The sequence below is a fragment of the Sinocyclocheilus grahami genome, unplaced genomic scaffold (genome assembly GCF_001515645.1).
Source record: "Sinocyclocheilus grahami isolate Dianchi unplaced genomic scaffold, SAMN03320097.WGS_v1.1 scaffold35.1, whole genome shotgun sequence".
Classification (NCBI taxonomy): Eukaryota; Metazoa; Chordata; class Actinopteri; order Cypriniformes; family Cyprinidae; genus Sinocyclocheilus; species Sinocyclocheilus grahami.
In genome coordinates this window covers 2,320,695-2,339,344 of record NW_015505214.1, presented here as the reverse complement: position 1 = coordinate 2,339,344, position 18,650 = coordinate 2,320,695, and the positions used below count along the sequence as shown (strand labels likewise).

Below are 18,650 nucleotides of genomic sequence, written 5' to 3'. Positions count from 1 at the left end.
TTGTGAAACTTGGAAGAGCAAGGACATTTTTAAAAATATAACTCCGATTGTATTCGTCTGAAAGAAGAGAGTCATATCCTCCTAGGATGACTTGAGGGTGAGTAAACCATGGTATAATTGTCATTTTTGGGTGAACTGTCCCTTTAAAAATTAAAATGGCTTTAGACATTATCAAACTCTCGCATTTCCAGCAAATTTCATAACCTATCAATTTAACAAGTTCAACAACTGAGACATAAACTGAACAAGTTTAACAGGCATTTGATAAACAGAAAGGGAATAAAAAAAGTCCCTGAACAAAGGGGGGATCATTGTCTTGTCGAAAGTCACAGTGAGTATCTTGTTTGTCCACCAGCTGTTTTAAGTATTACAAATGCATCTCATCGTCGTGTACTTCACCAGATTTAGAAGATCTGTAAAGTTGCAAAGACTAAAGTCTCAAATCCAAAGAGATATTCTTTATAAAATTTAGGAGTCAGCCACACCTACCTAAAACAGCTCGTTCTAACACGCCCCAACATACCTACGTCGCTATGTGGGAAGATTTGCATAACGCCGCCCAAATGTTCACACAAAGAAAGAAGGCGTAACTTTTATTCTCGCTGTAGTTTTGTTGTTTCCGCTGCCATGTCTAAAGACGCTGTGTGCTTCTTTGTGAAAGCGAAACTACTTTAATTGTTTGGTCTTCCAAAAGAGGACGATATCCGCTTCGTCATGCCTGGAGCTGATCCGTGCTGGTCGCTGAGGAAATACTACAACTTCGCGCTGTGGATCGCCGGATGGGTTTTCACCGTGGACGAAGCGGAGTCCAGCCCGGAGTCGTCACATGTCCTTCCGGGCGCTCCTTCGTCGAAATCGCCGGCCACGCCATTCTCAAGCCCACCCGCCTCTGCTCACTCTAGCCCTCTGACCGTTCCTCACGCTAGCCCCCGGCCTCTGCTCACTCTAGGCCGCTGTGTGTGACGCTGTTTCGTTGTAACAGCGAAACTACTTTGTTTGGTCTTCCAAAAATGGACACGACTGGAAATCGGTGGTTAAGTTGTATTTACAACACTGTTCCAGAACATTTCAACCCAAATATTCAGATGTGTGCAGCACATTTTATGGAGGACTGTTTCCTGATCTTGGGAGAGTAGACTACAATGCCGGCTGTTCTGACTCAAAGACTGCAAGGACGTCTTTTATATTTAAAGAGTTTTTATATTAAATACATAGGCGTAATTTGCGGGTGGGACGGGTGGGACATGTCCCCACCACTTTTTGCCAGGGTCGATATTGTCCCTACCACTTTTTGAAAGTAATTGAAAAATATATTGCGGAAGGTAGGCTATGTATTAAAGGGAAAACAAGATCAACAAATCACTCTTCATAATCTAATTAGGGTGATAAAAAAATTAACTCCTAATGCATGTATAACTCGTGCAGTGCAATAACGATGTGATTTGCAGCTGTCGCATTTTTCGTAATGTCATTAGGCTATAGCATTTTATTTTAAAAATGACCGCTTCTTAAACCAGAAAAGGTTGCGAGTTATGAAGTCAGAATTGTGAGATATAAACTCGCAATTCTGAGAACTATCAGTCTTTTCCCCCCCTCAAAATTGGACTTTAACTCGCAATTGCGAGTTAATCTCACAATTCTGAAAAAAAGTCAGCTATGGAGGCTCTCTCTCTCTCTCTTTTTTTTTTGATTCCTCAGTGTTTGCTAAACGTTCTGTAATTTATTAGTCATTATATAGCCTAATACAGCGTGTAGGCCTATGCCATGCCTCATCTTAATCGTTTTTGTTAATAACGTTTTGTAAGCTAGTTTGTCATTGAATCTTACTGTTTTATTGTTGTTGTGCATTTTTATTATAAATAATGAATCCATTTTTTGTCTTAAAAGGTGAAAGGTCTATAGATGTAAGCAAAACGGACAATTTTGATTGTAAAACCTGACAAGATCGTGAAATCGAAAGTGAAAGCATCCGAAGCCCAGCTTATAACATGTCAAAAGAGGAACTCCTGTTCACAAAATTCAAATCACAAATAATACTACTGATGAAAAAGAACGGGTTGAATGTTAACTACTTTCGTTTCCATATAACTATAAACTATGATAAAAGTTCATCAGCGTGCATTGATTAACAGCATGTTGTAGCGCAAAAAAAAAACCCTGCTCGTGCAACCAACTGAGAAAGTCAATTGCAAAAGAGCGACCAGTGGGAAGAATGAGTCTGGAGCCCTTAATTGCCCAGCTCCCTCTGTCAATGATCTAGCACCCCCTCAGCACCTGCGTTCAAAATTCTCTGGCGCCGCCCCTGGTACATCGATGTATTTTTGAAAAGCAAAAATTAAGTTTGTTCAACTCTAAACCCAGTCCCCAAGTAAATTAGGTTATTAGATAAAAAACTAGCAAAACGAGTTGCGCGGTGTCCCCACCACTTTTCAAAGCAAAGTTACACCACTGATTTTATACATTTAAAGCGAGTTTTTTTTAGGCAGTGTAGAGTAGGGCTTGTTGTTTGTCACTTCTCCAATCACAAATGCAGACATGGTTTTATGTTTACGTGGCACGATGCAATGCGTAAAAAGACAGTATAAGTCATTATAATCCATCATTATGTCCCCACTGGATGCAACGAATGCCTCGTTTATAATGGGTTTTCATGTTTTTGTCTCACCGCTCCGGCCTGACGGCATCATCACAGTATGGTAGGGGCGTAACATTTCCGTCTCACGCTTGAGGTATTCGGCCAATCACAACGCACTGGATAGCTGGCCAATCACAGCACACCTCGCTTTTTCAGAACGATGAGCTTTGTAAAAATCGACGCGTTTCAAAAGGCGGGGCATAGAGGAGAGACAATAATGTACAGTATGTGGAAAATAATGTGTTTTTTTTTTTACTTTAAACCGCATAAACACATTTCATTACACCAAAATACACAAAATAATGTTCTTTTTAGCAGCATCATATGACCCCTTTAAAGGGGTCATTGGATGCCCATTTTCCACAAGTTGATATGATTCTTTAGAGTCTTAATCAAAAGTCTATAACATACTTTGGTTAAAATTCATCAATGGTAGTGTAAAACGCCCTTTTTACCCTGTCAAAATCAGCTCTGTTTTTAGCATGCCGTTTTAGTCCATGTTCCTTTAAATGCTAATGAGCTCTGCTCACCCCACCCCGCTCTTCCATGGGGTGACTAAACCTTCTCATGAGACTTTTACTTTAGCCGCATTTAGCCATGGAACTCGCTAACTAGCACGTTATTAGGAAAGGCGATTTGCAAAGATTCATAAAAGAACCTTATACTCACTACTTCTGTAGGTGAGGCTGGATCAGGAATGATTTGCGGCAACATAAACGCATTTAGGCAGATCGAAGGATGCATTCCCTTCAAAAACAAAGGTAATCCACTGCGTCTTCAGTGGCTCAGATGTCAGGAGTAAATGAGACTGCTATGTTCATTATTACATCCAACAACAAAACACTTAAATAGCTCAGGAGACATTCTTGTCTATATCTGCTCCTGCGTTGAAACAATGGCGGACTGATGACAGCTCACTCAGGGCGGGTCTAAGGTCAAACGCTAGTGTCAATCAACAATCGTGGGAGGGGCCTGGGTCTGTGTGATGTCACACAGCCAAGAAGCTGAGAACAGCTTGATATGAGAAAGGGGAAATGATTTAACGAGATTAAAAAAAAAAAAAAAAACACTGGGTGGATCTTTATCATTATAGGGTGGTTGTGTACACACTGCCAACACACATTTCAGTTCAAACAACTTGTAAATGTGCATGTCGCATCCAATGACCCCTTTAAAATATAGTATCCTGAAAAGGACACACTATACCGTTCAAAATTTGGGGTCAGTAAGATTATTAAAAATATATATTTTTAAAGAAGTCTCTAATGCTCAGCAAGGTGCCATTTATATGATCAAAAGTACAGTGAGACAGTTATATTGTATACTCTACTGTTCAGTGTTATATAATATTGTATGTGCGTACTTTTTCCACCCTTGGAAATGCAAAAGTATTTTGTATATGAATCGGCTGCTGTATGAATCAAAAACTATTGCCACAATATGTCAAGGCATTAACCTCCCTCCTCAACTGAGCCTGCTTTGCAGCAGTAGATGATCTGCTTTAAAACATGTTGTTCTTTATTGCAACAGTCCACTAGGTGGCGATATTCCCTGTAAAAAAGACCTTGACCATAAATCATAATTATATTGTAAATATATTAAAGTATTGGCTAGACTGTATTGAAACTGCTTCACAGATATAGTGGTGATGACTGGGATGAAAGGTGAGGTAAAAGCCATGATTTTACTAACAAGAACAAAACATTTAGGGAGTAACTAAAAACGAAGTTTGTCTATTTTCACCTTTTTCTTTTTTCTTCCTCCTCAGGCACGACATAAATGCTTCATCTGCAGTAAAAAATCACTCCATTCCAATTCCACACCTCCTTTCTCCTGAATCAGCACTTTTCTGCTGCAGGTCGACAGCGTTGCCCACTGAGGTTGATTGAGCACCATATCAGCACAAGTCTCTCACTCTCCTTTGGGTCCTCTTTCCTCCATCATTTTATCTATATGACATTCACCTCGAATTTTCAATCACAGTCCATGTCCTAATACCTATAAGTTCCTTCGTCCCATCCATTCCTTTCGTCTGAGGTCATGAAGCCACACAAGTGTACGTATATTCACCATCTGGGTTTATATGCCTCTTCAATCTTCACACACTCCATTAGGCTTTATAATGGAGAGGACAGCTGTGTTGATGCCTCGGTTTCATATGAATTTTACGCCTACAACAACATCAGCAGATTATATTGTCTCCCACTCTCTTTAAAATAGGTATGTTATGGTGTGATTGTGGAAAGCACAGCAGTAGCCCTAAGCTTTTATATTTATCACTATCTACACCCACTTTACAGCTCTTCGGTGTCCTCTGACACCCCGGCAGGTTGTTCACATGTATAGAGTGCTGTGTTGAAGTGTGTTTTTCCACGTGGACGTCCTGACAATTCAAACCTAGTGAACGTCATTGAATACACACATAACACAATGGTTATGTAATGGAGGAAGCAGATTAGTCTAGCAGTAGAAAGACAATAGCCAAGAAACATGATTTAGGATTCATATTGTTAAAATTTTTATTCAGTTTTGGGGGCATTACAGATTAACATTTGACCAAAAAAAAAAAAAAAAAGATGCTAGACTAGATAGTTGAAGTTAGTGGTGGTGGTCTCCTGAAAGTTAAAGATGTTGGGGATTTGGATTTTTCTTAGTGTGACTATTAAAGAGTGAATCTTTTAAATCATTTCACAGAAAGTTTGTTCACTGAATCATTTAGTGGCCATTGAAGCCAGTAGATGGTGACATTAAAGAAGCAGTCACGTGTGCCCCTGTGAAATTTCTGTAGCGAATTCCAGTCATTTCAGTAAGAATCCGCACAATTGACCCTTTACAGGGAGTTTGCTTGACAGGCGATCTGACCAATCATAACGCTGAATCAGCAATTTTTTTCCAACAAACAAACCAGACAGGACGGTAGATTAATGCCGGTGGACTTAAACTTGAAAAATTGTGTGTATTGACTCTTTCCGCGTTTGAAACAAGATACCTTCTCATGTTCATCCATTTATTTCATGCTGTAACTAGTATAGATGATCAGTTCACGTGCCGATTGAACTGAGGCGCTACAGCGATCTGTCACAACACATTAAAGAGCCACAAAATGCTAGTTATTGTTTGAATTTCTTTAAAAAGAATTACAGTTTGAAAGCTGAAACTTTGTTTCATACCTAAAGTAAACCGTTCTGTCTTGTCTGTCGGCGCGTTGTCAGTTTCCTCTTTGCTCCGCGATGTATTGATCACTGCATGAGAACATGTGTGGCGTGAGAACGGCATGGCTTGTCGAACATAGCAAGCAGAACTTTACGAAGGGCCAATTGGAAATTTTGCTTGGGGCTGAAAAAATTTCCAACAGAAAGCCAGATTGAAAGTGTCTTTTTTTTTTTTGTGAGCTGTGCTTCATGCATCGCTACATATTATGGAAATTGGACGTGTTTTTTTTGCCTGCAAAATTTCGGCAATGTGACTGCAGTAAACCAATCTGTTAGGACCGCATTCAAAATTGCTTCCTGCACTCTTAAGTAGTGGTGTTTGAAACTATACTGGACATTATCATGCAAGCTCATTCATTCCCATTATACACTCATTAGCTACAACATTAAATCCACCTGCCTAATAGGTCCCCCTCATGCTGCCACACAGCTCTCGAAGCATGGACCCCACAAGACCTCCTGATTGTGTCCTGTGGTCTCTGGTACCAAGACATTAGCTGCAGATCCTGCAAGTTGCGAAGTGAGGCCTCAATGGTTCGGATTTGATGCTCTAGCACATCTCAAAGATGTTCAGTTGGATTGAGATCTGGGGAATTTGGAGGCCAAGGAAACACTTTGAACTCTTTATGTTCCTCAAGGCATTCCTGAACAATTTTTGCTGTGCGGCAGAGCCCATTATCCTGCTGAAGGAAGCCACTGCTATCAGGGAACAACAGAGCCATGAAGGGATCTGAAATAATCTTTAGGTAGGTGATCAAAGTAATAGGACCCAAGGTTTCCCAGCAGAACATTGTCCAAAGAACAACACTTACTCCACATGCCAGCCTTCCCATAGTGCTTCCTGCTGCCATCTGTTCCCCATGTAAACGATGCACATGCACCTGGCCATTCATCAGACCAGGCAACCTTTTACCATTGCTCCATGGTCCAGTGACGTGTTTTTTTTGCCTGCAAAATTTCGGCAATGTGACTGCAGTAAACCAATCTGTTAGGACCGCATTCAAAATTGCTTCCTGCACTCTTAAGTAGTGGTGTTTGAAACTATACTGGACATTATCATGCAAGCTCATTCATTCCCATTATACACTCATTAGCTACAACATTAAATCCACCTGCCTAATAGGTCCCCCTCATGCTGCCACACAGCTCTCGAAGCATGGACCCCACAAGACCTCCTGATTGTGTCCTGTGGTCTCTGGTACCAAGACATTAGCTGCAGATCCTGCAAGTTGCGAAGTGAGGCCTCAATGGTTCGGATTTGATGCTCTAGCACATCTCAAAGATGTTCAGTTGGATTGAGATCTGGGGAATTTGGAGGCCAAGGAAACACTTTGAACTCTTTATGTTCCTCAAGGCATTCCTGAACAATTTTTGCTGTGCGGCAGAGCCCATTATCCTGCTGAAGGAAGCCACTGCTATCAGGGAACAACAGAGCCATGAAGGGATCTGAAATAATCTTTAGGTAGGTGATCAAAGTAATAGGACCCAAGGTTTCCCAGCAGAACATTGTCCAAAGAACAACACTTACTCCACATGCCAGCCTTCTTCCCATAGTGCTTCCTGCTGCCATCTGTTCCCCATGTAAACGATGCACATGCACCTGGCCATTCATCAGACCAGGCAACCTTTTACCATTGCTCCATGGTCCAGTTCTGATGCTTACATGCCCATTGTAGGTGCTTTCAGTGGTGGACAGGGGTCATCATGGGAACTCTACACAGCCCCATGTGCAGCAAAATGCAATGCACTGTGAGTTCTGACACCATCATGACCAACATAACATTTTTCTGCAATGTGAGCTACAGTAGCTCTTCTGTGTGATTGGACTCTAGGGACTAACCTTCGATCCCCACGTGGATCATTGAGCCTTGGGCGCCCATGAACCTTTATTGCACAACTTTTAATTGGTACTTACCATACCAGCCAACACAACAAGCGTCCAAACAATGTGCAGGATGGAAAAAAGTCTTGGCGTGGACAAACCTCTTTGTGAAGAGTGAAGTGACCAGAAGCAGCTGAACGCTGGGGTGTATGTACTGTTTGATGAAAGATTGAAGATAGAAGGGAGCGAGACCGCTGGCAGCACTGCAGGCCAGAAACAGTCTCCTGAATTTCATCTAAAGTGCACTGACTGTTCTTGATCACTCTCTTGTTTCTTCTGAGAGGACATCAATACTGTTAATGGAATAAAATCACTGGGGGAGGCGTCTCTATCTGCAGTGTAACGGTAAGATCAGACTTGGCTCACATGCTGGTCAGTGACCTTACGGGTTCAGTAAAGCTAAACTGATGCAGAAACTGATTTATTACTTCAGACCAGGAGAGACAAGACGAGGAGAAACTGACATCAGACAGTCCTACCAATACGATATGGGCAGGGGCCCTGTGGTTAGACAGACTGTTACAAATACATACTTACACACATGAATGTATGTATGCATCCCAGGCTTGTCTGAAACATTTGAGACAGGGAAGAGCAAGGTGATATGCTGTAACGTGCACATGCAATGAATAAAAATATACATACACACCCACCCACAACCTTATATAACAAGGAGACTGCCACTACAAAAAGACTCCACCACTTTATACATGAATGTATAATAATTGTCCGTGTATACATGCACTTACAGAGATGTAAGATAATTTACTCACCCTCATAGCATTCCAAATAATTTATCAAAATCAAATTTGTCACATATATCCATACATAGTTTTGCAGACATTCACACAAAGATCAGTCATTGGTGGCTACACAGCATTTGACCACTGGATTAAAAAAAATCCTTTCAGGTATAAGAAGTGTTTCAACATTGCATCAACTACTGATGAACATTAATTATTATTTGAATTATCACTCAGTCGGTTATTTTACCATGTATTACTTTGGAAGTCATTTGTCTTTCAAACACATTAAAATGCACAAATTCACCAACTTTTTTTGTCATCTGATCCTCTTTCACCTAATATATTTTTATTTGAAGTACCCCTGAGATTTGAAAATAAATATTTTAATAATGAAGTATCACATTTGTATGTTCATGGTTCTCTGACGTTGGTTATGGTCATGCGACATGCAAGTAAACAAAATATTTCATTTTTTCAGTGTTTTATTTTGATTCATTTCATAGTTATTTGTTTTCATTTAACATTTTTATGATTGAATTCATTATTAGCTTTTCATTAAACTGGCAAACCCCCTGCAGTTCCTTCACAAACCCAGTTTGGGAAAACTTGAAGTAGCCTAATATAATGTTTAATGCACTTCATACTGTTGATAACAACAAATGGAATATATTTTCTTACTCTTTGTATTTTTATATCAATATGGTACAAGATTATCCTATTTAAATCGATGTAAAAAAAACTAGATGGGTCAAAAGTAATCTAAAAGTAGTCTGATTGTATTACCTAAAATGTCCAATTGTTCATAATGTAATGAATTGTGTTACTAACTACAATTTTTGTCATGTAATTGGGAATCAATAACATTACAATTTGTAAGTAACCCAGCTCTGCGTTATATAAAAATAAAAGCGGTAAGAAATTTAAGTTAAAGAATAAAGCTATAATGTACAAATAAAATAATTTACAAAGCAACTGGCTTTCTTTCTTCTGTGGAACTCAAGATGGACGATGGGAACTAAACAACATGGCCCACGGAGTCCACTGACTTTGTATGGACAAAATAACAATAATAATAAAGTAAACAAAAAAGTATTCTGTAATGTTCAACAGAAGAAACAAAGCCATACAGGTTTGGAGAAACACCAGCTAATGCCGGAATTTTCATTTTTGGCTGAACTTTACCTTTAAGAAAACGGTTTGTTTCTGTGTTTTGCAGAAAGCCGCGTTGTTTAACCGTAATTTGAACGCGACCGCTGTTTTCTTGTCGTTCAGGGACTTGATAGAACGCGGTTCAGCTCACATGTAAATGCAGGTGGCGTTAGGTGTTGGAAGAGTGCGCATGCGCGAAGAATAAAGATTCCGAGAGAAGCTGCTTACTGACAACTCTGCATAAATACTGAGGTTAAAAACAGCGCATGTAAACACGGGCGTAGATTTTGTATCTTTTAAACTTTTCTCGCAACAGGCGGTTTTCTAGTAGGCATGTAAATATAGTCAATATGCAAAAGATTCGGGAGCGTTCACACCTGGCCCGTTGTTTCGGAACCTGGCACGTTTCCCCCCTTAGCTCGGTTCGTTTGGGTATATGTGAACACGGCAATCGCGCTCGGATCCGCGCCAAAACAATCGGTCCGAGATCGCCTGAACGATGTGGTCTCGGCTCGATTGAAAACGAACCAGGCTATAACACAATGTATGATGGGTAATTATGTAAGTTCCCTGAAAAGCATTAGCTTTGTTGTTTTGCGAATACCTCAAAATGAACCTGAGCACGTCTTCGCCATTCAAAATCAAAGCGCACTTTTTCATTTTATAATGCCGTCTTATTGCTCTTCTTCCTAGTATGTGCATTTTAAAAATTCTGGACTCCTGCTCAAAATGATAAATTAATATAACAACAGCTACAAAACAAAACAACAATCCGCCCGCGAAGCTGTTGTCCTTCCACAGTTTACTAGCGCGAGACTTGTATTAACAAATTTGGTCCGTTTAGAAACTTTGCCGTGTGAAAGCGAACCACACCAAGAATAAAAAGCAACATTGTAATAATTTTAATCCCTGTTTCGGAACAAAGCAATCGATCTACAGGTGTGAAAGCAGAAATAGTAAAACGTCAAAGCAGCGAGACATTCAGGATCAGACAAAGTATAATTTAAAGAGATAGTTCACCCAAAAATGAAAATTCTGTCATCATTTACTCACTTAATTTACTGTCGTTCCAAACCTGTATGAGTTGCTTTCTTATGTTGAACATAAACGAACAGTTGGTGGTTACCATAGACGTCCATAGTATTTTTTTTCCAACTATGGAAGTCAATGGCAACCATTGACTGTCATACAGATTTGGAACGACAGTAAATGAAGTGAGTAAATGATGACAGAATTTTCATTTTTGGGTGAACTAGGGGAGCACGGGGCACAAAGAAACGCCGGGTAAGTTGTAACACACGTGGTTTAAATATTTCCACACATGCTAGCATAACCAAATTTACAGCATTTACTAGTTGCCATATCAACATTATATAGAGAAAAAAAGTGCACCAAAATGCAAACGTTTTTTGAAGATATCGCTGAACATTTATTTTACCATAGTAAAATTATGTTTCTAGCTAAAGTAAATTTTTCATCTCAGTTTTTATTACAGTTTTTATAAAATTAGACAAATCTGCTATTATTTTAATCTCCAATCCGTTATTTATCAGTTTTGATTATTTTTTAATGCTTCGCTAACTATCAGAAGACGGTAACCCGTTTTAAATTCCAGTTGCGCAGATGGGGCACGATGTAACACTGTGTTACAATTTGCCCTGCCGTGCTATTCTATGACATTAGCGACGTAATTCAGACTATTTACTTTAATACATTTTAATGATAAACGACGAGAAACAGGTGAATAAATATTGACAGTCAATGTTTAATGTTAAGAAATTATTATTTCAAGACATGTAAAGCATTTTTGCTCGCTTATGTGGGCCGTCCCAAGCATGGTTGCAATGTGTTCATTGTCAAACTCCACAATCGGATTATTTTTAATTCTTAAAAAACGCCATTATTTTATTTGAAATAAATAATTATTTTATTGACAAAATATTTTAGTTTGTCTTATATATTTTTTTCATGCGATCAGATAACATTTTAAGCTGTCATATGGACATGTTACAATGTGCCCCTCAGCTGTTACAATGTACCCCACCTATGGGGCATGTTGTCACATTTCACTTCAAATTTTTGAGGGTATATAAAGAAAAACGTATACACTGTAATCATGAAACAAAGCGACATATTTGTACTAGACAAGTGTGAAATTACTGTGGATAAAAAAAATTCTATTCTGAACCTCATGTGGATTTACACAATTTGAGAAAGTCAAAAAGTGTTACTTTGTGCCCCGCTCTCCCCCTATCCCTTTAAGCTTCAAGAACCAGAGGGGGTGGAAACAGGGATGAGCAACACTTTTAGTAGCCTTTTTTGCACTTTCGGCTGTTCACTCTCTGCTGCTGTTGTCCTCACTGGGCTCCTCTATAGGGGTCCCTTTGTCTATGCCATACGTAGCTGTAAGTAAAAGTGGGCTACTGTTTTCTACTGTGTCTAAGCACTTTACGTTTGTACAGCTCTAAAAAAAAAAGACCAGGGGCCCTTTGCACAAACATAGCCACAATGTTTAGACATCAGTCTTACTTTTCAGATTCAAATTAGACCATTCTACCTTTTTGTACAGAATTCAAAATCTGATGAGTTTCTTGAAGAAAAAACAAAACTAAGACTAGTCTAAAGCAGTTTATGCGACCAGCCACCAGAAACTAGACTGGCTGAAAAACATTGTGAAACCAATGTTAGGATTGATTCCGTTTTATGGCTTGTAACTTTGTGTGCAGTTAATACTAATGTTTGCTTCTTGTTAAAATCATGTAACTTCTAGAAGGATGTCATTAATAACAAAAGAGCATTCTCAAAAACCTGATCGCTAAATGGATGTTTTGTTTGAAAGTGTTAGTGAATCTACAATATTTATTTCAAATTTAAGCAAAAATGGTAACATCCACCTAAACTAAAATATAGATAAATATTAAAAGTAATTTAAATTATTTAATATTCATCCCATGTTCCTTTCAAAATTATATAAAAATGTATAACTTCTGTTACACTTTTGTTGTTACACAGATTACAGTGACATCACCAAAAAAAATAGACTGCGCGTTACTTCAAAGTTACTTACAATTTAGTAACTTGTTACAAATATTTAGGAGCGCTTGTGTTGTATTCCTAGTACTGTTCTCACAGCGTTACACTCTCTGATCAACCATCTTCTTTCTTTAACCAGTCGAGGAAGCCCCGCCAATCGGTAGGGCATCAAAAAATTACTTTATACTCATAGTGTTCTTCCCCACGGAAATCTTTAGTAAAAGGCGAAAGATTTATACGATCTGAGGAAAAACATGAGTGTACTGAGCTCCAGGAGAAAGCAGGAGGTGGCAGACCAACGGCTACACGCTGCGTAACGACGGTAAGACACGTTCACCGATATCTATCGTGTTCAACTCAGCTGAGCATTAGCAACATCGCTAAAGAGTGTTATCCATATGTCTACCGAGCTAGTATAATCAAATACAATCAATAAAAAGTAAGAAATGTGTGTGGGATATAACGTGTCGTGTTGCATTGTGGGTAGCTCGGGTCGTGCTCTTCCTGGTGCGTCATGCTTCATATCGAGTTCCGTGACGCCCTTCAGTGCAAGACAAGTGTGAGAAAGAATTAAACCGAGTTTGATTCTGAAATAATATCTTAATGTTATCGGTCAATTATTATAGCTACAGATCACTGGAACAATCTCAGGTGATTCCTGCCGCTTAGTAACAAACTCTCTTGAGGACAGAGCGGAGAGAGAAACATATAACCGATTATCACCGCCGCATGTCGCACTAATCTCTCCCTCAGCTCGCGCGCTGCCCTCTTTCCCAGTTCAGCCTGTTTAGGTATTGTTATTATGCAAGTACGTTTACAACAATCTCACGGATTTCCACAAATTCAGGGAACTTTCTAAACCGAGTTGTTTCACTGGTTGGCGATGGTCTCTCTTTGCACTTTAAACATTCACTGAAAGATTACCTGACATTAACGGGGGCAGGGGCGCAGCCAACATTTCAGAAGTGAGGGGGACAGAAATGTTATATATAAAACAATACAATATAACATTTCTGTAATCTATATAACCTGCCAGTTTTTGAACAGTAAGATTTTTAGCCCAGCTAACCAATCACAACACATACCGGCCCAGCTAACCAATCACAACACATACCGGCCCAGCTAACCAATCACAACACATACCGGCCCAGCTAACCAATCACAACACATACCGGCCCAGCTAACCAATCACAACACATACCGGCCCAGCTAACCAATCACAACACATACCGGCCCAGCTAACCAATCACAACACACACTGGCCCAGCTAACCAATCACAACACATACCGGCCCAGCTAACCAATCACAACACACACTGGCCCAGCTAACCAATCACAGCACATTTCGTATTTCAGAAGGCGGGCCTTCATTTGATACAGGAACTATTCGAGCCGTTCATGCCAGACTGGGGAGAGAGGTGTTGTAATAATGTAAAATATGTGAAAAATAATGTGTTTTTCGAACAACCTAGTAACAACTAAGCCTGTTCTAGTACACCCCCAAAACAAAATCAAGACTTTGTAAAAGAGCATAATAGGACCCCTTTAAAGAAATAATAATAAAAAATATTTGTAAGCTACAGCATTAATCATACTTTTCACGCATCATCAAAATTCACGATTTAACGTCATTACATTAAAATATAGGCTATAGCATACCCCTTCCATACCTATATATTAATTTATATATGAATCTAGATAAATTTAGGACATTAATATGAATAATAGCTAGCTAATCATGACCTAGTAGCCTACCTTACGTGGTATACTTCGCTGAACTGAGGTTGTGCCCAGAAGGGATACAGCAAAAACTGGAAGTTAACAATAAATTCAATTTTCTACCTATTAGATTGTGTTTTATTAACGCCTAAACCTACCCCTTACAATAATGCAAAAATAGTAATTATTGTTGTACAGTGTGAGAAAAATTATGCTATATTGATGTGAGCATGCCCAGTAGTTTTAGCTGTATCCCTTCTAGCCTTAACCCTGCACTGATTTAAAATATGCACAGGTCATCACCACTTTTTATCAAAATGTATATAAAAGCAAGTTTCTAAAATTAGATTTCTCAATATATTTCCTTATATTTAATATAACTTATGAATAGGAATATGAAGTAAGTTAAGTTTATTTTATTTAGGCCTATATATTTACACTGCCAGAAAAAAATGTGTAGAAATTGTAACTACCTTTAGGGGTACAACAGTTTGTCACTGGGACAGTACCCTCAAAGGGACACGTTTGTACCTTCTATACCCCTGAAGGGTGCATATTAATAATGGAATAATATGTACCCTTAAGGTAGCAATATGTACTTGTATGGTACTATTATGAACCCTTTGGGTTAAAGAAGGTACAAAGTGTCTCTTTAAAAAAAGGTACTGTCCCAGTGACAATCTGTTGTACTCCTAAAGGTACACTTTTGGCACATTTTGAGAGTGTAAAGAGGAGAAATGGAAATCAGATCTTAAAAATGGCAATGAAACAATGACATGACTTGGGTACTTCCTTTCTGTTTGGAGGGAGATGGATTTAACACATATAAATAACATAAGTGTTTTTAATAATTCTTTGCACTGATTTTGCAGTTTAGTGTCTGAATGAGAGACCTGGATTTGTAAAAACGTGCATATGGCTGTGTCTTTCTAACTGAAAGGCCATTTTATGCTCATGTACAGTATGCACAGCACAGATGCATGTGTTTGAGTGCCTCTGTGTGTAATTATTCTGAGGATCTGCTGTGCAAATGCACCAACATAAACTACACGGCATGCTTTGCTGACTTTGCTAAAATCCAAATGCAGAAAAGAGCACAAAGACAGAAATTGTTCAATTTTATCTTTCTCGGGTGGCACAGAAACTCAAACTATATCAGCATTTTTAAATCCCTTAAGATATCTTTAATATCTCAACTGCTTCTTCTAGACAGCAATTAGATTAAACAGAGCGCGTGGAAACTTTTGCTTAGTCTCTTGCTTCCCTTAAGAAATCTCACATGTCTCCTCTAGAGATCTCAACAATGCCACAAACTTAACCATGAATTCCACGAAGAGTTAAAAATGAAGTAGAGTGTTGTGAATGTGTGTGTAAAGATATCGCTCAATCACAATATACTGCTTTCATGTTTTCTGATGGCATGTTGTTCTCGATCCCCCAGTTTCTCCATGGACTGTGTCATGCATCAGAGCCTCTGACAGATGACCCACCCATTAAATAGTAACAAAGTCTCCCTCCTCAACTTCACCTGACACTCCGTCGTCTGCAAACTGATACGCTGGAGACGATCCAGGAATGAAAGTTACACTAATGAGCTCAATCGTTCGGTTTACTTTGGCGCTTACCCCAGAACGCCAGCTTAACTTTCAGGGCAGCGTCAAGCCACAGACAACCGCCCTATATACTGAAGTCACCCAGGTCTTTATCCCCTCACAGCTGTCTGACTTACTTAACGCTCATTCCTGGACAGACTCCAGAAAGTCCGTTTGCAGATGATAGTGTCTCAGGTGTGGGCAAGAGAGAGACTTTCGATCACTGTCGGCTTTTAAGATCATAGGATATATGTGTCTATTGAAAAATGTGGGGCATTTTATTTAAAGAACAAAGAGCAGATGAACACATCTGGTGTAATCAGTCAGAGTATAAAATATAACAGATAATTGCGAGAGTTAAAATAAGAAATATAGTCAATTGTGAGACAGAAAATCACAATAATGAGAATTAAAGTATCAATTGTTAGAATAGAAATGCACACTGTGAGATTTGAAATTGCAAATATGACAAATAAATTAAAATAGTCGCAAATGCGATATATAGTCACATTGTGAGATATAAAATCACAGTTCCAACAAATACAAGTCACATTTACTTGAAATCAAATCAAATTGTAATTGTGAGATATTAAGTCTAATTTATTATGTATTGTAACCCTGAGGTATAGTTAAATTATTACAAATTGTCACAATTATGATGAAATGAAGTCACAATTGTAAGATGTAAAATTGCATTTGTGAGATATAAAGTTGCAAATAAAGTCTAAAATTGTGAAATATATAGTCACACTGCGAGAAATAGCCACAATTGTGACAAAGCAAAAAATGTAAGAAATGAAATTTGCAATTGTGAGAAAAATAGTTGCAATTTTAAGATACATAAAAAAAACTATTATGACAAATAAAGTCGTATATACTTAAAATGAAGTTAACTGTAAGATATGAAAGTGCAATTGTAAATAAATTCTTAATGGTGATATAGTGACACTGTAAAAAAACTCGGTATTGCAATTGAAAGAAATAAAGTTGCATTAAGGCTACTTAAAATCAAGTTAATTGAAATTGCAACTGCGTGTAATACGGTCAAATCGTGGTATATAACACTGCCAGATATAAAACACATAGAAAAGTCCATTTCTACTGTGCATTTGTACCCCTTTGTTTCTGGAGAATGCAGCTGAGAGTCGGCTCGCATTCCACAAGGTTGTAAATGTATCGGGTTACCATGAAACCAGGGTCTTGTTCGGCGTCCTGGGGTGTTACAAAGTATTTGTGAAATCTAGCTAACAAAATATATATTGTGTGTTGGAGTGGTCCAGACGCTACACTTTGTTATTACTTTTTCCAGTCCCACACAACCAGCATGGAGTAACGTGCCCCAGTCATACACAACAACGGCTCTACTTGGTGAGTCGATTTACCTGTGGGAGGCCTGAACAGCTAAAGGCAAGTGTTACTCCACCACAATAAAAGTTACACAATCAAATGAATCATGATTTTCACAATGTTGGAGCAAAGCCCCGGGAGGAACAGACTGAGATCTTCAAATGAAGAATAGTTTCACTCGGTAATGATTGGCCCTGTTTGTTGATACAAGAGGACACAAAGATTCCCCCACAACAATAATAGAACAGGCTCCGTGCTGTAGACGCGCATATCATGTTTCTCTTGCACCTGCGTCAGCTTGAATGCAACAGTCTCTCTCTCCATCTGTCTCGCCTCACAGACAGAGAGAAACAAGACGGTCAAAGTCAGTGGCTGTACACTCTGTCCCTCCTCTGTTTCTGTCAGGGATGGAGTCTTGTGACATCACTGTACACACATGCCTGAGGTACTGAGGAGGACCTAGATAGACTCACACAAACTGATCATTGAGTGCTTGTGTTCAAAACATGTTGGACTCTCTTTTTCTGGTTCTTTGACTTGTTTTGTCTGTTCAGACTAGCTGCTATCCTATATACTACATGTATGTGTTTCTATATATCACTGATTGTTTCTGCAGGTTACGTAATTTTGCCGGTACGTGGCGACAAGATGCTGTCTTTTCTGAGTGAAACATTATATCATTCATTTAACCGATTTGTTCAAAACAATTATGGGGGTCTCATTTTGAAGGCTGCGTCCTCTGTGGGCTGCACACGTCATCAAGGATGTCTCATTTAAGAAAAGTAGCCATTATAAAATGGACTGTTGTTCCTTCTGAGGGGAAAATAACTGAAATTTCTTTCTTAGTTTGTAATGTATTGGTTACTTTTTATTTTTATTTTTTTAATGAGGCAGCTGCGGCTGACAAATGCGACCTCTGGAGGGATGCAGCTACACTGTAAAAAAAAATCCGTAAAATTTACGGTAAAAAAACTGCAGCTGTGGTTGCCGGAATTTTACCATAAAAAATATGGTAGCGACGTTTTTGGTTTTACAGTTTTAACTTAAATTTACAGTTAAATACCGTAATTTCATTAACTGATATAATGTTAATATACCAACCTTATTGAAGTACTGAAATCTGTTTTGTACCTTTGTAATACACTGATAACCACCCAATGCAGGTGGTGATGAGAAAATCACATGATGAACCAAAGCCCATCACAAGCAGCTTTTAAATAATAACATATATAGAAGGTGCACAGTGTCATTCACACAAACACTAAACACCATCATGGTAACACACATGAAACTGAAATAATGCAAGAAACATTCATTTAACAACATTAGGTGTAA

General features: G+C 38.8%; 1 long non-coding RNA gene across 1 annotated transcript; it reads right to left on the bottom strand.

The window, feature by feature from the left end:
* Positions 1 to 326: 326 nt before the first annotated feature.
* LOC107581487 (uncharacterized) lies at positions 327 to 12,928 on the bottom strand. The gene is made up of 3 exons (XR_001608837.1): positions 12,845 to 12,928; positions 7,827 to 7,830; positions 327 to 339 (listed from the first exon to the last, which is right to left on the bottom strand). It is a non-coding gene; the product is annotated as an uncharacterized lncRNA (long non-coding RNA).
* Positions 12,929 to 18,650: the final 5,722 nt, after the last annotated feature.